The sequence below is a fragment of the Scyliorhinus torazame genome, chromosome 15 (assembly GCF_047496885.1).
Source record: "Scyliorhinus torazame isolate Kashiwa2021f chromosome 15, sScyTor2.1, whole genome shotgun sequence".
In the NCBI taxonomy this organism is placed as follows: Eukaryota; Metazoa; Chordata; class Chondrichthyes; order Carcharhiniformes; family Scyliorhinidae; genus Scyliorhinus; species Scyliorhinus torazame.
This window is the reverse complement of record NC_092721.1, coordinates 26,768,464-26,795,453: the sequence shown is the minus strand read 5'-3', so window position 1 is coordinate 26,795,453 and position 26,990 is coordinate 26,768,464.

Here is a 26,990-nt window from a genome sequence, read left to right as displayed (position 1 = left end):
CAGAATACTGCGAGCAGGTGCCTTTCACAGGCTGAAAATCCCTGCTCCACAGCATCTAAGGGCCTTAACTGTTTGTGCCGTTCCTGAAGGAGCACGGCCGAAAGGGTGCGGTCTGTGCTTGCTACCTCTATCGCGTAGGGGGAAAGCGGGTCTGGAACTTGTAGTGCGGGCGCTGCTATGAGCGCCTGTTTTAAAGATTCCACAGCATCCGTATGCTGTGGAAGCCATTCCCAGGGGCCCCCTTTCTTTAGGAGGTCTGAGAGGGGTGCTGCCTTGCTGGCAAAACCGTCAATGTGGTTTCGGCAGTAGCCAACCAGTCCTAAAAACGACCGGAGGGCTGAAACGTTCTGGGGAAGGGGCAATTTAGCAATCGAGTCAATCCTTTTGTGCTCGATCACGAGTTTACCATGTGTGATAATTGTACCCAAATATATCACTTTGTCTTCCAAAATCTGGGCCTTTTTGGGGTTAACGTTACATCCAATTGCTTGCAGGAGTTCCAGGAGTTTGGACAGAAGCTCAATGTGCTCTTCCTTGGTGTCTCTGTAGTAGTAGGTCGTCTACGTACTGGACCAGACATTCGGGGCGAGAGAATTTGGCTGTCGGTGGAAAATGGAGGGGGAGTTGTGGAATCCTTGTGGAAGGCATGTCCATGTGTACTGCTGATTTTTAAAGGTGAAGGCAAATTTGTACTGGCACGCCTTTGCCAATGGAATGGACCAGAATCCATTCCTGATGTCCAAAACCGTAAAGAATCGGGAATTGAGTCCCTGCTTGAGCATGGTCTCGGGACTTGTAGCTACTGTGGGGGTGATTTTGTTGAGTTCCCGGTAATGGATGGTCAGCCGCCATGATCCATCGGCTTTCTCACTGGCCAAATCGGGGTATTATTAGTGAAAGCTACTGATCTAAGTACGCCCTGCTCTAATAAGCTGTCGATTACCTTTGAGATTTCTCCCTCTGCCTCTTGGGGAAATCCATACTGTTTTTGGGGTCCAGGGTCAGGTCCTGTGATTTGTACTGAACCAGTCATCCGGCCACAGTCGTGCTTGTGGGTCGCGAATGCTGTCCTGTTCTTCTGTAAAACTGCCCTAACCTGCTTGTCCGTGCTAATTGTCGTCGGGTTAAACCAAAATTCGCCTACTGCGCTAATTTTGTTGGCGTATTCACCTATTGTGAGCGTTGTGGGGGCTCTTGCAGATTTTGCCATTTTCCAGACACACTGGTTGACTGGATCAAAAGATAGACTGTGAGAATTCATAAAGTCGATTCCCAGAATGTGTTCTGCTGTGTGAGGCAGATCGACCAAAACTATGGGGCGCTTGGTGGTGATGTCGCCGATTTGAATGGGTACAGGGGCTGTGATGTGTCCCTGCTGTGAGTGGCCTGTAAAGCCGCTGAGGGTGATGGTGGCTGTAGTGGGCCACGGGTCCTTTTGGAACATGGTGGAGGAATTTATTGTGGTGCAGGACCCTCCTGTGTCCCAGAGAAACTCGATGGAATGTCCCTGCATTTCTGCTGCGACTACCGGTCGTCCGGATCTATCCCAAAGGGTGTCGCAGACCCAACTGGGGGAGCCCGAACACAGTCAGTCCGTTCCGTTCAGATCAGTCTGATCTGAACGAGCGCTAACACCATGAATGGGCTCTGTCCTATTCTTATTCAGAGTGCCCGTCTGCTGGGCTCTCTGTGGCTGTCGTGGGGCTTTGCACTCTCTTGCAAAATGTCCCAACTGTCCACAGTTTAACACTCCTGTGACTTTGGTGGGGGGGGCTGTTCTTGCTTTCATTTACCCATGCGGGGTTCTGGTGTGTTTTAATTGCTTGTATGTCTGCGTCGGCCTGCTTTTCTTCGGGATTTATAACTGCGGGTTTGTTTTGTACAGGTTGCTCCCAGGTGCGGGACAATCTTTTTACCACCCATTTCTCATTATAAGCCTCCTCTGAGGGATCATAATTCGCACAAGCTTTTTGTCCTGTTTCATGGCATGGGAGATAAGGGTGCGGGTCCATTTGGGCATGTTGTCTGGGGACAAATGGGCGCGGACTAAGTCTCCAAAAACTTCTGCAAAGTGGATCCACAGGCGTCCAGCAAACTCTGTGGGGTGCTCGGTTTTCTTTTGCCTGCATTTATTGAGGCCATCTACGGGGTCACCCCGGTTATACCCAATCGCGCCTAGGACCGCAGTATGCATTTCTGCAAGGGTGCCTCCTCCTACATTTTGTGAGTCGGGAAGGGCTGCTACGACTGAAGGGTCTAGACTCAAAACTGTGAGTTTTACATGCTCTCGCTCATCCAGGCCATACATGGTCGCCTGCTGCTTTACTCTGGCAAAGAATTGGTGGGGGTCTGAGGTGGGGAGGAACGGTGTGATTTTCTCGCACACATCCCGTAATTGGGTCACTGTTAAGGGGGTGGTACAGAAATTCCGTATCGTCCGATGTGGCTGTGCGGTGGGTGGTGACTGGGTTCATTGGAGCCTGAACTATCTGCTCTGTGGGGGGTTGGGGCACTTTTCTCTTTTGGGGCATTCCCTGCGCACATGTTCCCTGAACATATCTCTGCGCTGTCTCATTTAACTCTTCCCAATCCGGGCCGTCTTCCTCATCTAATTTTGCTCCAAAGGTTTCCTGGAATCCTTTTTGGACTGAAAACAGAGATTTCAGCTCTGCAATCTGCTTCCGGCGCTTTGCATGGTCTAACGAGCTTTGTCTTTGCTCCGTGGTGGCAGCATGGCGTGCTCTTAACGCTGCCTTCAGGTCACCACACAGCCTCTGCAATGCTTCTACCTGCTTCTCGGTTTCTTCTCGTACCAGGACTGCACGTTGCGTGTCCTGATAGGCCTTTTCATACTGGGACTGGAAGCTGCTTAGGTGCACCAGACAAGACTGGTGTGCCCACTTGGCATCATCCACCTCTCCGTCTTTTGCTGCCAACTTCCTCCTTAACTCTGCATTCTCTTTCACTACCTCACTAACATTGACCTTACTCATTCAATGTATGCCTTCTATCTCTTTCCAGAGCATCCTAACGTCCTCCTCTGTGCCTCGCAACTGTGCCAAGCAGGACACGATTGCCATCGGCTTGCGAGCTTTCCCTAAGCTTTTCTTGTGAATCTCGCTAAGGTTCTCCCACCAAGTATGTCCTATACTCCCGGGACCGGTTTCCTCATTGCTACAGAATTCGCTCCAAAGGGGCCATCCTTTCCCTTTGAGGTACTTCCTGATTTCTTCCTCCCATACGGGGCACTGTCCTACTCTATTGCTGCTGATCGCTGCGACCGCAAATTCTTCTGGGTTCATGAGGTGCTGCATTGCCATCTTTCTTATCTGAATGATTCTTTTAAATTTGGAACAGGGGAGCTAAGTAAATACGGGTACGGCTTTCGCTAATTTCCGAAATACAAACACACGACAGTTTTGTCGCAACAAAAATCTATCAGTTTACCTTATAGCCCTGTTAGTTACGCATGCATTAACACACTGCCGAATTATGAGGATTGATCAGAACTGCTTGAACACTTGTGGTTTTCTGTTCCCAATTGGATCTCTAATTCAGATTTTTGGGTTCTCCCGGAGTGGTTAAGCCACTTCTAGTTCGGGTCCCGTCAGATGTCGGCAGTAATATGTTGCTAACTTTTGGTTGGTTCAATTGGCTCTGTTTTATAACCTTTGATCTCGAGTCGCCAGGTATCTTTATGATACCACCACGAGGTTCAAGTTCAAGTAATGATCAATAACTCAATACACCGATTAGTAAGATTCAAATCAAAGCACATTTATTATACACAGTAATCGCCACTCATGCACAAATTCTACTTCTAAGCTACTACAGGCCTATACTTAGCTTCGGACTGGCCCACCAGGTCAGGGGAACAAATGGTCTTTCGTTCAGGTCTGCGGAATTCGAAGTTGGTAAGGATTGGTAGCTAGGAGCACCTATCTCACAGCGAGCATTGACTTAAGACTTACTGGATCTTGGCGGCAGCTGCACCGGTCACGGTCAAGGTTGGTTCGCGTTGCTGAGTGACCCGGTCAAGAAGAACGATTTGAACTTGGGGGCTTAGCTTTATAGTCCCCAGGGGCCTCCCGCCTTTTGGGGCGGACCCTGTACCTGGTTCCAAGTGATTGGACTTCGTTCCAATCGCTTGGTTCGATTTCTCCAACACTGGAGCGGTTCCCTAATCGATGGGCGGCCTTGAGGTGTCCGTTAGCCTCTTTTGTGTTGGCTCCTGCTGGCGCCGGGGAGTCTGGCTTTGCTTTGTTTGTCCCAAATGCTGAGATTGTTCCCGGGGATCGCTTATTAGTATGTAGATGGCTGCTACATTATTATGCAGATGGCTGCTTGTATCGATGCTGTCTGGGCTTTTGCAGAGTTTAATACACAGTAACTTGCACCTGCTGGTTTCTGCCTGTGTTGGCTGAATTTCCCTGCAGCCTTTGCTGTTCTCCATTTTACATCGGGACTTGGCCAACCCAGGTGGCTACAACACAGGGCTGGATTCTCCGTTCCTGAGACTAAGTGCTGGATAGGCAGAATTTGTGAACTTTCACAACAGCAAAACTGGAGTCGAACCTGGACCGTTTCAGCGACTGGAGAGGAGCTACCACCGGCGCCAGGTGGAACTCAATTGATTGTGCGGGATTCGCAGGGTCTGTGATTGAGACTCGGGAGGCTGACAAGCTGCAGCCCGAGATACACATTGCAATCCCCACACACACTCATCCCAGCCAACAAGATGGCACTGGTTGCGTGGAGTGCGCTCATCCCACTGATGGGTCGGCTGGGGCCAGAGGGTTAGGGAAGTGCCTTCGGACGGGGGACACTCATATAACCTATGGCCCTAAGTTCACAGTGGGCAGTCAGCTGTGTGCGCAGCCTGTGTTCACCCCGACCCCACAGCCTCCCTCCTGGCCACCACCCGCTACAGGGCCCGGACCGCTCATGATATGCAAACTGTTTTATTGTACTGCATTGTGGAATGCATTGACGCCACTGTCGAGGCAACGGAGAATTGCAATTTGGCATGAAATCGGCGCCCGCTGCGATTTCAGCATCAGAACCGATTCTCCGCCCAATCACGCTTCGCGATTCCGGTGTTGGCCGACGGGGAATCCCACCCACAATATTTTATTCTGCTACAATAGAATTCTGTCTCTTCAAGGACACACTTGTGTCACTGGGAGTTTAATTGTTATTTTGGCTGGAGAACACTGTTGGTCGAAGTGTGTTTGCCAATTTTCAAGCTATAATCTAGCATGACCTCAGTATCTTCGGGTTGTTTTGCTTCCATGACAAAGTACTATGCCTGATGTATGACATGATCAGTGTGACATTTGGGGACACTTGACCTGCTGTTTTTGAAAGATATTAATAGTTTCATATTCATTAGCTATGTTTTCTCTTCGCGACCCTTGATATTTGATTATTTTACTTGCAGTATAACGTTGGTATTACAGAGCTTTTGATATAACTTCCATCTGTACGTATAAATCCATGTTTTAAAAATACAAACATCTGCACCCATAAAACTAAAATTGAAAGATATTTGTGCCAGCATAAACATTTCGAAATCTGACATGCATCTATATTAGTCATTAGCTTGGGAGCAAACATTTAAGCAAACATGAGGCACAAGCCATGCCATTGGCATTTCAGTCAATCCAAGAAATACATTTTTCTACTGCCAAGGAATGTCACTACGCAGCATATAAACATATCCTAGTTCTCGGAGTGATGCACTATCCCTATTTTTCAGGTCATTTAATGCTAACGTTCTTCAGTTTGAACTGCCACATGTTTTCCACTGGGAGAATTCTTCAGCCATTTTGGCATTAATGCGAAGACCAGATATCTAGCCAATCCAGATTGACCTCTGCCAATGCCAGTTTCACACTTCTGAAGTAGTTTAAGAGCCACTTAACTGTTATAAGTGCACCCATTAATGTTAAGCCAGCTGGAGGGAATGCAGCTCTGGGTCTATTATGTGCTCAGCCATGTGGGATGGAAGCTTACGCCTCAGACAGACCACAATCCAAACTTTGAGATGCGGCCCGATGTCTTACTGTCTCAAAGAAACTCAACAGCACTAGGACTTGAGATTTTGATTGAGTGCGAAACCTGTTTGCATCACCAGATTCCTCAAGAATGACTTGCCCAGAAGTTGAATTAAGAGTGCATGAGGGAATGCCAGGAGCAACACCAGGCATATCTAAAACTGAGGTGTCAACCAGCTGAAACTACAACACAGGAATACCTACGTACCAAACAGTGTAAGCAGCAAGCAATAAACAGAGCGAAGCGATCCCATAACCAATGGATCAGATCGAAGTTCTGAAGCTCTGCCACATCCAGCCATGAATAGTGGTGGACCATTAAATAGCTCACTGGTGAAGGAAGCTCCACAAATATCCCCATCCTCAATGATGGAGGAGCCCAGCACAACAGTGCAAAAGACAAGGCTGAAGGATTCGCAACGAACTTCAGCCAGAAGTGCCAAGTGGATGATCCATCTCGGCCTCCTCTGAAGGTCCCTAGCATCACAGATGTCAGTCTTCAGCCAATTCGATTCACTCAACGTGATACAAGAAAAGTTTGAAGGCACTGGATACTTACTGCAAACGCTTTGGACGCTGCCATTATTCCAGCAAGAGTACTGAATGCTTGTGTTGAAGAACTTGCCAAGCCCCTAGCCAAGCTGTTTTAGTACAGCTACAATACTGGCATCTACCCGGCAATGTGGAAAATTGCCCAGGTATGTCCTGTACACAAAAAGCAGAATAAATGCAACACAGCCAATCATCGTCCCATCAGTCTGCCCTCGATCATCAGTAAAGTTTTGGAAGGGGTCAAAAGCAGCGCTATCAAACGGCACGTACTCAGCAATAACCTGCTCATGGACGCTCATTTTGGGTTCTGCCTGGGTCACTCTACTCCTGACCTCATTACAGCCTTGGTTCAAACAAGGATAAAAGAGCTGAATGCCAGAGGTAGGATGAGTGTGACTGCCCTTGACATCAAGGCAGCATTTGACCAGGTGTGGCCTCAAGGAGCCCTAGCAAAATTGGAGTCAATGGGAATCAGAGGGAAACCCTCCACTGGTTGGAGTCATACCTGGCACAAAGGAAGAGGTCAATTATCTCAGCTCCAGAACATCACTGCAGGAATTCCTCAGTGTAGTGTCCTAGGCCCAGCTATCTTCAGCTGCTTCATCAATAACCTTCCTTCCATCACAAGGTCAAAAGTGGGGATGTTCACAGATGACTGAACAATGTTCAGTATCATTCACAATTCCTCAGATACTGAAGCAGTACATATCTAAATGTAGCAAAAGCTGGCCAATATCCAGTCTTGGGCTGAGAAGTGGCAAGAAACATTTGCGCCACACAAGTGCCAGGTAATAACCTTCTCCTACAAGAGAGGATCTAACCATTATCCCTTCAAATTCAATAACATTACCATTACTGAACCTCCCACTATCAACATCCTAGGTGTTACCATTGATCAGAAACTGAACTGGATTAGCCATATAAATACTGTGGCTATCAGAGCAGGTCAAAGGCTAGGAATCCTGCAGCAATTAGCTCACATCCTGACTCCCCAAAGCCTGCCCACCATCGACAAGGCACACGTCAGGAGTGTAATGGAATACTCTCCACTTGCCTGGATGAGTACAGCTTCAACAACACTCAAGAAAGAAGCTTGGCACCATCTAGGACGAAGCATCCCGCATGATTGCTACACCTCCCACAAACATTCAATCCCTCCACCACCAAGGCACAGTGACAGGCGTGTGTACCATCTGCAAGATGCACAGCTGGAACTCACCAAGGTTCCTTGCAACACCTTTCAAACTCATGACCACTACCATCTGGAAAGACAAGGACAGCAGACACATGGTAGCACCAACACCTGGAGGTTCCAAAGATGTGCAGGTGAGGTGGATTGGCCACGATAAATTGCCTTTAGTGACCAAAAAGGTTAGGAGGGGTTATTGGGTTACGGGGATAGGGTGGAAGTGAGGGCTTCAGTGGGTCGGTGCAGACTTGATGGGCCAAATGGCCTCCTTCTGCACAATATGTTCTGTGTTTTATGTTAAATCATTCACCACCCTGACCTGGGAAAATATCACCATTCCTTTACCATCGCTGGGGCAACATCCTGGACAGCACTCCCTAACAGCACTGTGGGTGTACCTACACCACAGGGACTGCAGCAGTTCAAGAAGGCAGCTCATCACCGCCTTCACAATGCAGATAGGATGGGCAATAAATGCTGACCTAGCCAGCGACGCCCACATACCATAAATGAATGCTTTAGAAGTACGAAGGTCAGTCAGTAATAATGTAAAGGGTAGTCAAAGTAGACAAACATGGATTGCAAAATATTAGACAGGCGTGGCGTGACGGAGAAGTGAATGTGTAATTAATCCCAATTATGGCACACAATTTTCAAATAAGCTGTCCAATAAAGTTGGATATTTTCCTGGAAATGGGAAGGAAGTGTGTTGGGGTAAATATATATTCCATGTCTTATTTGAGTCTTACATTTCATTTCAAATGATATGAAGAAATTAGTTTCCATTTTTAATGATCTGGCACAGCAAGATATGCAAGTTATATGTTGGTTTTGGGATTTGAATGGGTTGATCCTGATACACACAAGCCGATAGAATATGTGCCTTTCTTCATCAACACACTCCGTTACGCCTGATATATATTTATTTCCTCTGTCAATCTTCTTTCAATACAAAAGAATGTTTCCAATAGATAACCTTGGTAGGCTAGGAGACCACCTAGATGCATTCATTGCACAAGCCGTCATGATAGGAGCAGAAACTTGACACGACTCAGGTCAAAGCAGCCTGTTTGATCAGCACCCCATCCGCCACTTTAAATATTCGCTCCCTCCATCACCAATGCATGGTGGCACCAGCGTGTGCCCTTTATAAGGTGCACTGCGATAATTCTCCAAGGCCTTTTTGACCACAACTTCCAAACCTGCAGCCTCTACCAGCTAGAAGAACAAGGACAACAGACAGATGGGCACATGACCACCTGCAAACTCCCTTCCAAGTCACTCACTATCCTGGGGCGAAATTCTCCGGAAACGGCGCGATGTCCGCCGACTGGCACCCAAAACGGTGCAAATCAGACGGGCATCGCGCCGCCCCAAAGGTGCGGAATGCTCCGCATCTTTGGGGGCCGAGCCCCAACCTTGAGGGGCTAGGTCGGCGCCGGACGAATTTCCGCCCCGCCAGCTGGCGGAAAAGGCCTTTGGTGCCCCGCCAGCTGGCGCAGAAATGACATCTCCGGGCGGCGCATGCGCGGGAGCGTTAGCGGCCGCTGACGGCATTCCCGCACATGCGCAGTGGAGGGAGTCTCTTCTGCCTCCGCCATGGTGGGCCCCGATCGCGGGCCAGGCCACCGTGGGGGCACCCCCGGGGCCTGATCGCCCCGCGCCCCCCCCAGGACCCCGGAGCCCGCCCGCGCCGCCTTGTCCCGCTGGTAAGGTAAGTGGTTTAATTTACGCCGGCGGGACAGGCATTTTAGCGGCGGGACTTCGGCCCATCCGGGCCGGAGAATCGTGCGGGGGGGCCCGCCAACCGGCGCGGTGCGATTCCCGCCCCCGCCGAATCTCAGGTGCCGGAGACTTCGGCAACCGGCGGGGGCGGGATTCACGCCAGCCCCCGGCGATTCTCCGACCCGGCGGGGGGTCGGAGAATCTCGCCCATGATTTGCAAATATATCACCGTCATTGGGTTAAAATTTTGGAACTCCCTCCCTAACAGTACTGAACATATATCTACATCTTCTAGAGAAATTAGGAAAGGACAACAAATGTTTGCCTTATTTATTACACCCACATGCCATGAAAGCATTTTTCAAAAATGTCAAGCTGTGGAGCCCCCAACCCTATGCAGATATACAATATGCATGTTCCACACGAAGAGTAGAGGCGATCTATGTCGTACAACACAACATGCATGCCATGACTGCAAAATGAATGTTAACATGGCTGCAGTGATTCTTCACAAGTGAAGAAACCATAGCTGTCTCACTGCTACCTTCATGTCATTGGCAAGTAAAGTTTTTCCACTCTCCAAATTTGTAATTCACAGGATAGGGAAGCACAGAAGGTTTCAGGCAGCGAGTGCAATAGCACTGTTTCAGAGGCTCTAACATCTAAGCAGTCTTCAGGAAGATTAAGAGGTGGCTCATTCAAATACAGTGCTGAAGAAAATTGGCTTCTTGGTGTGCCTTTATGATCAGGGATGCTTGCCCATGTGTGTAGCGGCCGTCTGGGTGTTTTTAATGATTGGGTGTCTAACATCGTGGGCAGACTGAATGATGTGGGTAAGATTATCAGGCCTGATTGAAGCCTGAGGTTCAGTTTGTGCCAGCTGCTGTGACAAGTGCTGTAACAGTCTCAATAAGCGAGACCATAAACCGGAAATTCCTGCCCACAAAGGTGCTTTTGTTGGTGGCACCTGTGCAAATAGCAGGAAGGTGAGGGGAGGGGAAAGGAGGGGAGGTGAATAGAGTTGCAATTTTGGGGACTGTGCCTCCCTGTCTTCTCCACAAGTCAATTTTAATTTTCTTGCTTGAATGCTCGTTAGTGATGCTTTAAATCCAATCAAGCCTGTAAAATCCCTTTGCAAAGCAATTTGCGTTTCCATTTAAAAGACATGTTAATAGGCCAGTTTAATTTTTACCTGTAAGTATAGCAATCCTTTCAAACTGTACTGTCTGCTTCTTATTTTTACTGTTCGATTGTAAGTTACAGGCATTGTTTCCAGTGCTCAATAAATATGTTTAGAATAAACTAACAATTATGATAATACACTACACTCTGATCTGCTCACGTCTTTCCTCTAGCTGTTCTCCACACACATTAACTAAAGAAAGAGCGGGAAACTCCTTATATAGCACCTGTTAGTGTTTCCATCTAGTGATCATCTGTCTGTACTTCCTTTACATTAACTGAACATGTATTAACACATACAGAGATCACTTCACAGATCGATTTGGCAATATACACAAGTGGAGGAATGTGGGCCAGGAAGAAATGCCAGGGATAATAAATGGCATCAGAGGTGGACCAGCTGCACCCTCCATTAGGCTCATGGCCACACAAAACTAGGTGGCAATGATGGAGAAGAGCTGCTTCTGCAAGGCTCAGTTATTGGGAGGCAGTTACAGAAAAGTATCAATGAGATTTACACTCCAGCTCCAGCTCAATAAAGATCCAGTTCTAACTCCAGCTCCTTCCAGAATTGTTGACGGTGTCAATAGCAGTATTATCCAATTTGTTGTATGTGTATCAGACAGGTAACTTCTCAGTACCAACTGCAGCATGACAGGTCTGTCCAATTTTATTGCATCATTGAATTACCCAATGTGTACGGGGTCATTAGTATAAAAAACAAATACTAAGGATGCTGGAAATTGGGAATAACAACAGAAAAAGCTGGAAATACAAGACCTACTGTTGTGCCTAAACCACAGTGTGTCTTTAAACTGTATACGATGGACAAATGACCACAACTTGTTTGGTACAATAATACACTTTATTTCACACACACAATAGTTAATATTAATCAATCACACACACATACAAGTTAACTCTAAGCTATTACACACAAGAAAGACCGTAACTTAACTTCCAGGTGACTGGCAAGTACAGGACAGATATAGCCTTATCTGAGGTCCGTTGTCTGGCAGTGCTGGATGTCTGTTGCTGGTCGTCTGTGTCCTATGCTCTGGTCCTTCTGCCGATGGCGTGGGTGGTCTTCGTCTTGGCCGGTGAAAGTGTCACTGCTGTTGTTGGCTGTCGAAAGCTGCAGTCGAGAGAACGAGTGGGCTGCGCAGCACCTTTTAACGTTGAAAGATTTTGCGTGCTTTTGGGTGATCCCTGGTGGGCATCCAATCCATCGATCAGGGCTTGATCACCCGGATTGTTCCTATCCAATCAAGAGTTACCACCTTGATGGCGGTGCGGGTCCCGATCGACCATGGCCGTTAGTGTCCGAGGCACATAGGCCTTTCCAAATAAGGAAATAGACGCCACCCAAGTCCGCCACTTATTGTCAGTTTCTACCTCGAGCCCATTGTCCCGCGATGGTCTTTCAACGGCCCTTTTCCTGTGTTACTTTTGCAAAGTCTGGGCTACAGCCTTTTGTGTATCTGCAAGCTGCTGCCTGTCTATATCTGACTTTGTCCATTTTTCCCAGCATTCTTTGCGGGAGGCCATTGTAGGTGGCCACACTACAGAGTAGTTTCAGAATTTTCTATGTTTATTACACAGGGTCATTGTTGGCGTGTAGGAAGCTAATCAGGCTTCTAAGCAAAATACCATGTCATGTGGGAACAGAAAGTTGTTCAAATCCATCAGGAGACAATGGCCAGTGGCCCACTGATATTGTACTATGGCAATAAATGGACAATTCCTAGGCAGGAGTTACAATGTTTTAACCATACAAATCACCAGTGTCAGGTTTATTTGAAGGAAAAGGCAGATTACAAAAGCCTCTCAATGGTTTATCGTTAGAAGCAAAAGTCTAGATTCAAGCCCAGAGGTCATTATAGAATTGGAATTGCTACGGACATATTATTGGAAGGATCTCATCTGTTAGTCGACCCTTGTGAGGTGCAATTGGAGTTGCATCACTGTAAAAAAATAAAAATCCGACTCATTCTCCTGGATTCTAACTTGGAAGATAGAAATGGGTAACCAAAAAGTGATGATTTTTTTTTATCTGATAAAATATACGTGGCTACTGAAGGTCAAACAGATAACAAGCTTTCCTTGGATTGGGCCTTACCAGGGTTCCAACTCAATGCAGAGCCACATTAAAAAAAAAAATTGTCACTGAGCCAACTCTTCAAATCGGCATTGAGCTGGAGGAACAGCATGTTTAACAGGTCACGCCAGAGTCAGGTTCAATGAGCTTGACTGAGATTGAACTGAGCTCTACTCAGCCAGTGTTCTTGCATGGGGTGTTCATTCATCCATGCTTACAGATACTTTCCCACAAACCATCAGAAAATAAAAGGCACCTTTCACTGCAAATCAGTCCTACCCTCAAACTAGCACAACACCTGGTGACGTCAATGTGTTACAAAACTCTGAAAACCGCTCACAATTTAACCAATCTTCATTTTCACATTCACACAATATTAATTAGCAATACCACCTTCTGAATATTAGTATAGAGCTCACTTCTGGCAGAGCACAGAGTTCACAGATGCTTACAGATTTGATAAATAGTTGTGTTACCATGGTTATGGAACAGCTGCTACAGTTGTCACCCCTCCTCTGAGTGAGCATGTCTGCAGATTGTGGCAGGTGCATCCCATGGTTCTATTTATTTAGCTTTGACACTAATTTCATTGTCTAATTCCAGCTCAACTCTGAGCTAACATCTGTTAGTGGAACATGGAGGAATGTCGATGCATATATGGTGTTTGAGTCAACGAGTGTGCTCTTTCCATTCATTGAGTGCCTCCTCAACAAATCACTGAGGAAATGTTTTTCTTCATGGGAACCCTTTTCAGTATGTCTGTGTGGAAATGTACACATTTAAGCTGCTTCGTGAACAGAAGGCTACTTATTCAACACACGTATTAATAATGTTAGACACACAACTGAAACTGTGACTCCACATGAGGAAAACGTGGAACTGAAACCCAGCCAGACCCATTGGCCAAACATTTTTTCATCCCCAGGTGATACGAAACAGAAATGTAGATTAATTTAGACTAACGCAGCATTGAATTGCTAACGCTGTACTACGAATGCTCTCTGTCCACAAGTATGTTTTTAATTTATGACTTTTCTTTTTTATTTCCCCTTCCGCAGCAACAGGCAAAATCTCTCCACATTTTCCCAGGGTGAATGAGTACATCAATGGGTAGTCCCACATCGGCAGAATCTTCACGATTTAAGCCCCCCCCCCCCCCGCAAAAGCATTCACCATTGGTCACGCACACTAATCGAATCATTGTGGAATGATATAGCATGGAAAGAGGCCATTTGGTTCATTATGCCAGTCCTAGCTCTTTGACAGAGTTGCCCAATTAGTCCTACTCCCATGCTCCCTTCCCATAACTCTGCAAAACGTCTCATGCTAATATCTACACAAATAAATGTGAAGGAATGGGACTAGCTGAGTTGCTCTTACAGAGAGAGTTGGCAGGGTAACAACAGACAGAGAGGTCTCTGGCTGTGCTATTTTTTTTTCCAATCAAGGGGCAATTTAACATGGCTAATCCACCTACCCTGCACATCTTTGGGTTGTGGGGGTGATACCCACGCACACCCGGGGCGAATGTGCAAACTCCACACGGACAGTGACCCGGTTCCGGGATCGAGCCCAGGTCCTCGGTGCCGTGAGGCAGCTGTGCCACCCACTGCGCCACTGTGCCACCCCTGGCTGTAATATTACCATTCTGTGATTCCTTTTATCCAATTTGTTTTGGAAAGTTACAATTGAAACTGCTTCCACCTCTCTTTCAGGCAATTCCACATTATAACAATTTGCCCAGACCATCACATGAACCCGCCTCCCATCCATTGACTCTGTCTACACCTCCCGCTCCCTGCAAAAGCGGGCAGCATAATCAAAGATACCTCCCACCCAGCTTATTCACTCTTCGGGCAGGAGATACAAAAGTCTGAGAACACGCACTAACAGATTCAAAAACAGCTTCTTCCCTGCTGTTGCCACAATCCTAAACAGCCCTCTTATGGACTGATCTGATCTCTTCCCACATGTTCTACACTGAGTAGTACTCCACCCGATGCCTGTGTCTATGTATTTACATTGTGTATTTTATGTTTGCCCTATTATGTATTTTCTTTTCACATACGGAACGATCTGTCTGAACTGTACACAGAACAATACTTTTCACTGTACCTCGGTAGACGTGACAATAATCAAATCCAATCCAATCCAATCGCTGCTTAAAATGGTCCATTGCCCGAGCACCAACCACATCTCCCCACCACCCCCACCTCCTGAAATGTGGAAAGCTTTTTCTATTTTTTTCTAATTTAAAAGTTGCTGTCCAAATGGCAGCCACAGCAATGTCAGCTGACTGAGGCAAGTAGAAGATGATGCACATTACTGGTGAGCCCCCTCTGTTCCCGTATCATCATAAGGCCACCAATTGGACAGCACACCTGACCCAAACCAATTGACAGCTCAAAATACTGATAGGTTTCTATTTCCTGTTTGTGTTGGGTTCGTGACCCAGGAACAAACCCATCTCCTGATTCCCACCTCCACCATGAAAAAACAGCCCGCAGGCAGCAAAGCATCTTCATCATTGAAAATTTCCCACGGTTACAGGCAATCATTGGTTGCATAGATCATCCCATTTCGGAGCCATGAGGTTATGTTGCAGCTGTACAAAACTCTGGTGCGGCCGCATTTGGAGTATTGCGTGCAATTCTGGTCGCCGCATTGTAGGAAGGATGTGGAAGCATTGGAAAGGGCGCAGAGGAGATTTACCAGCATTCCGCACCTTTGGGGCGGCGCGATGCCCGTCTGATTGGTGCCGTTTTGGGCGCCAGTCGGCGGACATCGCACCGTTTGGGGAGAATTTCGCCCAGGTTCTTTACTCAGAGAGTAGTAAGGGCGTGGAATGCCCAGCCTGCAACAGTAGTGGACTTGCCAACACTAAGGGCATTCAAATGGTCATTGGATAGACATATGGACGATAAGGGAATAATGTAGATTGGCTTTAGAGAGGTTTCACAGGTCGGCGCAACATCGAGGGCCGAAGGGCCTGTACTGCGCTGTAATGTTCTATGTTCTTATGTTCTATTTCAGTTTCATCAGGTCAATCCATACCCTACAAAACGTAAGCTTATATTATTGTCGTTGGTGATGTGCACCTCAGCACCTCTGAGGTAGTATCCAGGCAGCTGCCATGACTCTTATGCTCTGTGGAAATCAAGTCGTTAAAATCTCAACAATTGAGATGACAAGCCAGGCGGCTTTCTGTTTAGCTTATTAAATCGATGTGCCATCAATGAACACAAGACGAGTAGTGAACGTAACTGAGGCTTTAATAAGCTAAACAGAAAGCCTCCTGGATTCTGATCCCGAACTGGGGCAGGGGCGGAGATCAGCCACCTTTATACCCGAGCCCGAGGGGAGGCAGAGCAATCAGGCAGTGGTTTATCACAATACATGTAGTACAGTAACAGTTTACCACAATACATATAATATACTAACAGTGGTTTACCACATTGTGGCAATAGAATTTTGAACGCTGGAAATGCTGCAGAGAAGACACAGACAGAAATGTTCAAATCTGAAAACTGAAGCTGCCAAAAAAGTTCAGGGAAAACAGGGCTGCAGAACAAGGGCAAACGGCAAGCAAACACAAAAGGACAAAAGGCAGGCAAACACGTATCAAAGGCTGCGAGTAAATACAGGGTGAGAGAACATGGCAGACTTTGGAAACTTTCAAACCCCAGCTCCAGTCGAAGTGAATGGTGATATGTGGCAGACTTGGCAGCTTTTCCATTTTCAATGGCAAAAGTATGCAACATACTTAATTAACAAGCCAGAACCAGTAAAAGTAGCCACACTTCTAACACAGTTGGGGAGGGACTGCTACAAAGTGGATACCACCCTAAATCTATCAGCAAAATAAAGAAATAAGATGACAGAGATTTTGAAAGCCTTGAAAGAATACTTTGATGGGATGTGTTGTCTGCTGATGCTTCGGTTGGCAGAGGTTCAGCCCCCGCCATCTTAAGAATTCAGGCCTGGCTTACCATAGTCATTTGACTCTGCCATGCGGCAAGTTCACTGCCAGCTGTCAAGGCTGATCAGTTCAATAAAACCTTCACTGAGAACACACTGAAGTACAGCTGTTATCCTGCATGAAACATTTATCAACTGTGGGTCCAGCCACAAAGTGAATGGATATGGTAACAGACAAAACACATGTTGCCACTTTGTGTAGAGGTTACACATGAGGATAATGGCCATTAATGTGGGATACTGGAAGGAGAATTGCAACCTTGAAACACCACTGCAGCAAAGTGTAGTTATGGATGGATTGGTGGCCATTTTTCAAGATTCTATGTTGGATGCATTGGTGCTCATCTTCCAAGATTCTATAGACTCTGAAATGGTTCCTACAGATTCGAAAGAAACTAATGTAGAATCATAGAAGTTACAGTGCTGAAGGAGACCATTCGGCCCATCGAGTCTGCACCGGCCCTTGGAAAGAGCACCCTACCAAGCCCACACCTCCAAACTATCCCTGTAACCCAGTAACCCCGCTTAACCTTTTTGGACACTAAGGGCAATTTATCCTGTCCAATCCACCTAACCCGCACATCTTTGGACTGTGGGAGGAAAGCGGAGCACCCGGAGCAAACGCACACACGGGGAGAACGCGCAGACACCGCACAGACAGTGACCCAAGCTGGGAATCAAATCTGGGACCCTGGAGCTGTGCAGCCACTGTGCTAACCACTATGCTACCGTGCTGCCCTAATCCCACTTTTAAAAAGTGAAGTAGAGGGAAAACAGGGAATTATAGACCAGTCAGCCTGATGTTGGTAGTGGAAAAAGTGCTAGAGTCCGTTATAAAAGATTTAATAGCAGAGCATTTGGAAAGCAGTGGTAGGATCGGACAGAGGAAGCATGGATTTACAAAAGGGAAATCATGCTTGACAAGATGTAACTAGTGGAGTTGACGAGGGAGAACCAGTGGATGTGGTTTATTTGGACTTTCAGAAGCTTTCGACAAAGTCTCACAGAAGAGGTTAGCATGTAAAATTAAAGCGCATGGGATTGGGGGTAATGTGGATAGAAAACTGGTTGGCAGACAGGAAACAAAGAGTAGGAATAAACAGATCTTTTTCCAAATGGCAGGCAGTGATGCGTGTATACCATAGGGGTCGGTGCTGGAACCCCAACTATTCACAATACATATTACTGATTTAGATGAGTGAATTAAATGTGATATCTCCAAATTTGCAGCTGGCACAAAGCTGGGTGGGAGGGTGAGTTATGAGGAGGATACAGACTGTGGCAAAGGCGGAAGGAAAAGAGTGCCCCCACGGCACAGGCCCGCCCGCGGATCGGTGGGCCCCGATCGCGGGCCAGGCCACCGTGGGGGCACCCCCCGGGGCCAGATCGCCCCGCGCCCCCCCAGGACCCCGGAGCCCGCCCGCGCCACCTTGTCCCGCTGGTAAGGTAGGTGGTTTAATCTACGCCGGCGGGACAGGCATTCTAGCAGCGGGACTTCGGCCCATGCGGGCCGGAGAATCGTGGGGGGGGGGGGCCCGCCAACCGGTGCGGCGCGATTCCCGTCCGCGCCGAATCTCCGGTGCCGGAGAATTCGGCAACCGGCGGGGGCGGGATTCACGCCAGCCCCCGGCGATTCTCCGACCCGGCGGGGGGTCGGAGAATCCCGCCCATCAAGAAAGATTGAGTCGGTTCGGATTATATTTGCTGACGTTTTGAAGAATGATCTCATAGAAACCTATCAAATTCGAACAGACTAGAGAGGGTAAAGGCAGGAAGGATGTTTCCGGTGGCGTGATTGTCCAGAACCAGGGGGCGCAGGGGTCACAGTCTAAGGATACAGGGTAAACCATTTAGGACTAAGGTGAGGAGAGATTTCTTCACCCAGAGAGTGGTTAGCATGTGGAATTTGTTATTACAGAAAGCAATTGATTCCAAAATAATGTTTTCAAGAAAGAATTAGATATAGCTCTTGGGGCTAAATGGATCAGAGGATATGGGAAGAAGTGGGATAGGTAACTAAATTGGATGATCAGCCATGACCATTATGAATGGCAGAGCAGGCTCGAAGGGCAGAATGGCCTTCTCCGGCTCTTATTTTTTATGTTTCGAAGCAAAACTGAAGCATTTATTCAGGAACCATATTTTTATTTTTATTTATTCTTTCTCGGGGGGCGGTGGGCATTGCTGGCTGGGGCAATATTTATTGTCCATCCCTAATTGCCAGTGAGAAGTTGGTTGTGAGCTGCTTCTGGAACTACTGCAGGCCACGTGTTGTAGAAAGACTCAAAGTGTTGTGAGGAAGAGAGTTCCAGGATTTTGATCCTGTGATTTTGAAGGAACTGCGATATAATTCCAAGTCAGGATGGTGTGTTACTTGGAGGTGTTGGTGTCCCCATGCATCTGCAGCTGTTGTCCTTCTAGTTATGGGTTTGAAGGTGCTGCGGAAGGAAGCTTGGAGAGTTGCTGCAGTGCATCTTGTAAATGGTGCATGCTGTGTGTCAGTGGTGGAGGAAGTAAACAAATTATATGATTGGGAGAGTGACGATCAAGCGGGCTGCTTTATCCAGGGCTGTGTCAATCTTCTTGAGTGTTAATGGAGCTGCATTCGTCCAGGCAAGTGGAGAGTATTCCATTACACCCCTGACTTATGTATTGTATTTGGTGGACAGGCTTTGTCGGGAGGTGAGTTACTTGCTGCAGAATTCCCAGTTTCTGACCTGCCCTTGTAACGCCAAAACCGGCCCGCGCCGGTTGGCGGCACCCCGCCCCCCCCCCCCCCCCCGCGATTCTCCGGCGGATGGGCCGAAGTCCCGCTGCTAGAATGCCTGTCCCGCCGGCGTAGATTAAACCACCTACCTTACCGGGGGGGACAAGGCGCCGCGGGTGGGCTCCGGGGTCCTGGGGCGATCTGGCCCCGGGGGGGTGCCCCCACGGTGGCCTGGACCGCGATCGGGGCCCACCGATCCGCGGGCGGGCCTGGGCCGTGGGGGCACTCTTTTCCTTCCGCCAAAATTCCAGATTTATTAACTTGTCACCAGAGTATTATCCCAGGCCTCTGGATTACTTGTCCTGTGACACTGCCACTATGCCAGTGCCTCACTCAACACCCCCCTCCCCCCCCCCTCTCCCACACCCCCGGGGCCATTAATTCTTGTTAAGAGGTCTTTACATGATGCTGGACATTTGGTTGCTTTTGAAAGGGTTCCACTGCAGTCATGAGTGATCCAGGAGACTGTAGAACAGGTTGGAGACATCATAAAGCCAGAATATCGAAAGAAAAGCTGAGAGGTGGACGGAGAAATGTCTCAAGTGGCTACACTCACAGCAAGTGGTGAATGTAGGAAATGCAGAGTATGTGACTAAGAAAAGGAGTGTGAAGGGGCGGAGAGGAATCATGTGATCTGTGAGATGACAGCATAGTTGAGGTGAGGGGAGCATTATTAGCCTGAGAAGTCTGGCAACATCCGCGGAGCACGGCAGCCACCCCCTGGGAGCTAATCTGCCACTGACCTCCTCGATGACCTTCACCCAATGGCTGTGCAGGTTTTGCCTGGAAGACTTTCTGTTCCCTGGGGGGATGGGGGGGAAAAGGGCAAAAGGCCTCCCTCCTTTTTGTCCACCATCCTGGCCCTCATGAAGCCATCTCTCTATTTAGAGGGGTTCCCTGCTGACCAGAGCCAGAATAAACCTTCCAGTAAAAGGTGGTTGCCTTTCAGTGCAATTGGGCAAACTCTGCTTCTGATACAGCGTCACAGTCAATGAATAGCGTAGGGAATGTTGGCTGTGTGCTGGACCCATGATAATGAGCTTCCAGCGCCAACGTTAGGTGTCAGGGCCCTGACCTTGAGCACAAGCAAATTTCGAGCCCACTCTCTGCCTAACTAAGAAGAAATATTGGCCAGAATGCTGAGGAGTAGATGAGAGAGTTCGAAAATTTAGCACTCCTTTATTGATTCAAAACCAGCGGTATTATTAGAAAAGGTTAATTATTGATCGTTGCCTCCTTGGCACGACTGCTGGAACTACTTTACAATGTTTGCACATGTATCCTTTTCCTTCCTTTAATCCCGTGTTTGATAGTCAGTTCTCAGAATAGAAATCTGAGCTAAAAACTGCCCGTTTTACTTCCTGTCTAGATACCTGTCGTTCTTTTATTCGCTTCAAGATTTACTTAACCTTAATGTTTTTGTTCTCTAATTCAGCGAACGTGCTCAATATATTACCATCTCTCTCAGTCCTTTTTTCCATAATCATAACTGTATGAAGTGTCCCAACCTGAACTTTGACCCCCAAATGCATCACTGCCAAACTAAAAATAGAAGTGCTGGAAATACTCAGCAAGTCATGCCACGTGTATTTTAATTTACTTTTGCAAGATGTGGGCATCACTGGCTGGTGCAGAATTTGTTGCCCATCCCTCATTGCCCTAAGAAGGGTGGGGGCGAGCTGCCCTCTTGAACCGCTGCATTCCACGTGATGCAAGTACACCCACAGTGCTGTTAGGGAGGGAGTTCCGGGATTCTGACTCAGCAACAGTGAAGGAACGGCGATATAGTTCCAAGTCAGGATGGTGTGTGGCTTTCTCGGTGATAGTGTGGCAGGCATCTGCTGCCCTTGTCTGTCTTGTTGGTAGAGGTCTCAGGTTTGGAAGGTGCTGTCAAAGAAGCCTTGATGAATTTCTGCAGTGTATCTTATAGATGGTACACTCTGTTGCCACTGTGCACCAGTGGTGGAAGGCGTGAATGTTAAATGTAGTGAATGGGAGGCCGATCAAGCCGGCTGCTTTGTACTGGGCGGTGTCGAGCTTTTTGAGTGTTGTTGGAGCTGCACTCATCCAGACAAGTGGAGAGTATTCCATTACACTCCTGACTTGTGTCGTGTTGGAGATGGTCATTGCCTGGCACTTTATGTGGTGCACATGTTACTTGCCACTTATCAAACCAAGCCTCAATGTTGTCCAGGTCTTGATGTATATCAACATGAACTGTTTCATTATCTGAAGAGTCGCGAATGGTGCTGAACATTGTGCAATCATCAGTGAACATCCACACCTCTGACCTTATGATGGACGGCAGATCACTGATGAAGCAGCTGGAGATGGTGTGGGCCTCGGACACCACCCTGAGGAACCCTTGCAGATTTGCCCTGGAGCTGAGGTGATCGATCTCTTATAACCACAAGCATCTTCCTTTGTGCCGTGTATGACTCTAACTAGTGATGAGTTTCCCCCCGATTTCCATTGACTCCAGTTTTTTTTTTGCCACACTTGGTAAAATGCTGCCTTGATGTCAAGGGCAAGCCCTCTAACCACACCTCTGGAGTCCAGCTCTTTTGTCCATGTTTGAACCAAGGCTGTAAAGGGGTCAGGAGCTGAATGGAGAGAAACAAAGTTAATGTTTGACCTTTCATCAGAATAGATCATCGACTTGAAGCATGGGATGGAATTTTCTGGTATTGCTAGCAGCAGGTTTCATGGGGGGAAAATGTATGGCAGCATGGTAGCACAGTGGGTAGCACTGTTGCTTCACAGCTCCAGGGTCCCGGGTTCGAATCCCGGCTTGGGTCACTGTCTGTGCGGAGTCTGGACGTTCTCCCTGTGTCTGCATGGGTTTCCTCCGGGTGCTCCAGTATCCTCCCACAAGTCCCGAAAGACGTGCTTGTTAGGTGAATTGGACATTCTGAATTCTCCTTCAGTGTACCCGAACAGGCGCCAGAGCGTGGCGACTTAGGGATTTTCACAGTAACTTCATTGTGTTGATGTAAGCCGACTTGTGACGCTAATGAAGATTATTATTCAATTGTTATTATTGAAGTGTATTCACTGTTCTAATGTAAGAAACATGGCAACTAATTTGTGCACAGCAAGCTCCCCAAAACAGTAATATAATAACGACCATATCATTTGTTTCGGTGATATTAGGTCCTGTGTAGCGGGACAACTGACACCATCCATTCTATATATTGGATATAATGGGTAGAGGTGACTCTGCACAAATAGAGTTTGTTTCACCTGATCACCACTGCATGACTCCAACATGTCGGGGGTACCAGTGTAAAAACAGAAACTTACTGTATTTCTGGCTTTCTTGGACACCTTGCCTGGGATGTCCATAGACTGCTCTCGTGTAAACGTCAGAAGTGTTTGGTTTGTCAGCCGGATAGAAATTCAGTTCAGGAAACAAGAAAGGATGTTTGGGAATGGTGTCGTGGAAATATCAGCGGGTCAATGTATTTAATGCTGCTTTAACAACTCTGTCTTCTAGTCATAAACAAATAAAAGTCACAAGGTCGTTGAGTTTATTCGGATATCACTCGGTGCGCAAACCTCTGCTCCTGTGGAAAGCGATCCTGATGAGGAAATGAAGTGATTCATTGATGAAGAATACAAATTTCAGTAAGCTACCCCAACATACTGCATCAAAAAGTTGTTTGAACAACATAATGTGGCATACACGTATATTAATCCAGACTTTGTGTATTTGTGTATTTACATATCAAATATTTATCAACACTTTTTTTGGAATATATATAACCGACACCAAATTAAAAAAATTTATGTGGGTCAAACAAATTACCTCAGAGGGTAATTCACTGTATTGTTCATAATATGATCTTTCTCGCTTCGAAAGTCAATGCTGATGGGCAGCTCGGTAGCATTGTGGATAGCACAATTGCTTCACAGCTCCAGGGTCCCAGGTTCGATTCCGGTTTGGGTCACTGTCTGTATGGAGTCTGCACATCCTCCCCGTGTGTGCGTGGGTTTCCTCCGGGTTCTCCGGTTTCCTCCCGCTGTCCAAAGATGTGCAGGTTAGGTGGATTGGCCATGATAAATTGCCCTTAGTGTCCAAAATTGCCCTTAGTGTTGGGTGGGGTTACTGGGTTATGGGGATAGGGTGGAGGTGTTGACCTTGGGTAGGGTGCTCTTTCCAAGAGCCGGTGCAGACTCAATGGGCCGAATGGCCTCCTTCTGCTCTGTAAATTCTATGATATGAGATATTCACCAAAACCACCAGATATGCAGGGCAGAATTTACTGCCCACCCTGCAATGAATTTGGAGGTGTTGGGGGTGGGGTGGGTACTTGCTGCGGCTGGTACTCAACCTCAGGGCCTGATCGAGGGACCTGGCTTCGGGGGGGGGGGGGGGGGGGGGGGGGGCGGTTGCTGGGGGACCCAGTTGCACACACTAATTTAGACCTGTGGGGTGATATTTAATGGAGCCTGTAAGTGTGGGAACTGTGGCAATGGGAGTGAAATGTAAATGGGCTTGTCAGACAAAGTGGGTGGTTGGAACGGCCACTCACCGCCAGGTGGCAGGAACCCATTCATTTCGATACCAGGAAGACCTGTTAATTGGGAAGAACAACAAATTAAGTCCTACCTTCAAGGTTTAGTCAACAGAGCATGGAAAACACGAGCCTCCTATTTCCCAAAAGCTTAAAGGTGGCATACACCAGGCAAGGTTGGTACATTGTTGGATCTGAGGCGAGGTGGTCTTTCTCCAACTCAGTGGCAAGGGGATGGGGCCAGGGGAAGGTGGACAGTCTGATAGCGGAAAGGATGAGGCACAGGTGGAGAGCGTGCTGCTCAGATCCTCAAACAGTGCAGTGGTTGAGTTGGGAAGAGGATGGGGCTGATTCTCGGGTCCCCAAGCAACAACACAGCAAGGCATTGCCAGGGTATTGAACATGATGATCAGCCGTGATTATAATGAATTGTGGAGCAGGCTCAAAGGGCTGAATGGCATCCTTCTGCTTCTATTTACTATGAGAGTCAATGGGTCTAGGTCAAGGGTGGTAGTTGGATGCCCCTGGATGATGAAGGCAGGTGCAGGGTAATATTGGAATGGTCAAGAGAGTTGAGAGGTGGTTTGAGTGTGAACGCGGTGTGGGAGGTGAGGAGGTTGCTGGCGGAGCTGGTGGATTATAGTGCTCGTGTATATCGACGTCACTGCTAAGAAACTGCAACCGTACTGAAGATCAGGTTACTGTGGGAGGATGACACTGCGGGATGGGAGGAGTTCTGCAGTGGCCCAAGGGAAGGTCATACATCCCATCGGTCAACTGCAGCTGCTCTCGGATTGAAAACCATGTCAATAGAGGTGCTCATATTTTCGGCTGCCATTTTCACACAGTTCGCACTGTAGATTTGCAACGGTTTCATGCACCCTATTTTTTTCAATCTTGGCCAGTGAAGGAGAGAATTCACCACAAGGCCATCGGCCTGTAATATCCGAGGAAGAGGCAGGTCAGGAGGAGCCCATCCAGGGCCACTTTCACTGCTGAACATGACATGTGTTCAGAAGACACCAACTACCTCCAGATATCTGATAGACAGTGCCAGAGATGGCTAAGGCATTTTTAGGAGGCTTTTACTGACCTGTGCACACTCCAACAATGAGACCTACAGCCCTGTGGCCCGAAACCTCTACATCATCATCTCATTTCAGGGCACCACAGGGGTCATCTGTGGTACCTTCCAGGCTGTAGCATATAGAGGAAAACAGGAGGTGACCAATCCCCATTCAGAAAGGCCAATAATTGATTTGATTCTCGGCAGATACTGATGGCCAGTCTGCCCAAACAGTCAACTTTGCCCCATTGCATGGTTTCATAGGCATAATTACTGCACACATGTGGCCATTAGAGATCCCTGGGAACAGACAACTGCATTTGTAAATTGGAAAAGGTTTCATTCCATTGATCTTCAAGCTGCCTGTGATCACTGGAAAAGCATTGTGCTCATTGAATCCAGGGTGACAAGGACTATACCCTCAGTGTGTGGTGTCCGACACCAGTGCGTCATCCCCACAGCTTTGCAGAGGAGTCTTACAATGCAGCACATTACAAGAGCAGTCATAGAGCAGGACATGGGGCTGCTCAAAATGTGGTTCCAATGCCTTGACTGCTCTGGCAGAGCTTTACAATGTGCACCATGGAGAGTGTCAAGGAGTGTCGTGCTTTGCTGTGTCTTGCACAATGTAGTGTTGAAAAGGCAGAAGAATTGCCAAGGAGGACACGGGGCAGTTGCTGATCTTCTCAGCTGTGGATGGAGAAGAGGAGTATGAGGAGGGGGACCAATACCTCACTGCAGCTATCCCAGATATCAGGGCCTTGAAGAGATTTTCAAGGGCTGTCCAGGACAACTTCATTCCCAACTGTTTTGACCAAGAGTGATGCACCTACCTGACCCTCATTTCCTCGCCTGTTCACCTTTGCCTGCTCTGACTGTGCACCCACTTCTTTTTTTTTAAATTTAGAGTACCCAATTATTTTTTCCAATTAAGGGGCAATTTAGTATGGCCAATCCACCTATCCTGTACATCTTTAAGTTGTGGGCCTGAAACCCACGCCGACACGGGGAGAACGTGCAAACTCCACATGGACAGTGACCCAGGGCCGGGATTCGAACCCGGGTCCTCAGCGCCGTAGGCAGCAGTGCTAACCACTGTGCCACCGTGCTGCCCGTGCACCCACTTCTGCCAGCCCCTAGCCAGATAGTTTAGTCACGGGCACCAGTTCTTTTCTTGCTGCAAGTCTTTGAGGCGCAGGAATTTTGATCACAAAATGGGAATCCCTATGACATCTTGTCTGTGTAAATGCACAGTTGTTTCTGAAGCAACCAGCTTCAGAACCAAACTGGTGTCAATTGGGCAAAATTCAAAACTTTGCACGGAATCCCCAAACTTTCAAACTTAGATCATCCTGATTGTTCACTTTGACTTAGATCGTAATCGTAATTCTTCAATAATTTGACAAAGAATTGACTCCAATAACATTAAAATGTAATGAGTTAAATTACTTAGAATTAAAACTTTCAGCTTTGCTATTTATCCAGTGCAGTCATGTTTATTGCCTCATATACTGTCTCACTTGAATAAACTCTGTACATTCCTTTCTCTGCCCCCACACCTACTTTTTATGATTTGAATTAGCGACCATGTGGTAGCTATTATATGCACCATGTATTTAATTATGATATGGTATCAATTTTTCTTTTATATTCCTGCTTCGAGAGGAATTGTGGAATATAGTCATCATACAACGAAAATAACGAAGCACGAAGTGAGTATATACCCAAGTGACAGGCAATTTTAGTCACCTCTGTTTATTTTTTATAGCAACAATTACTGTAGTAACAGCTGCCTTAGATAAACATGCTACCAGATATATATGTCATAAATAATAGTTCTAAACTGGTGATGATGAAGAG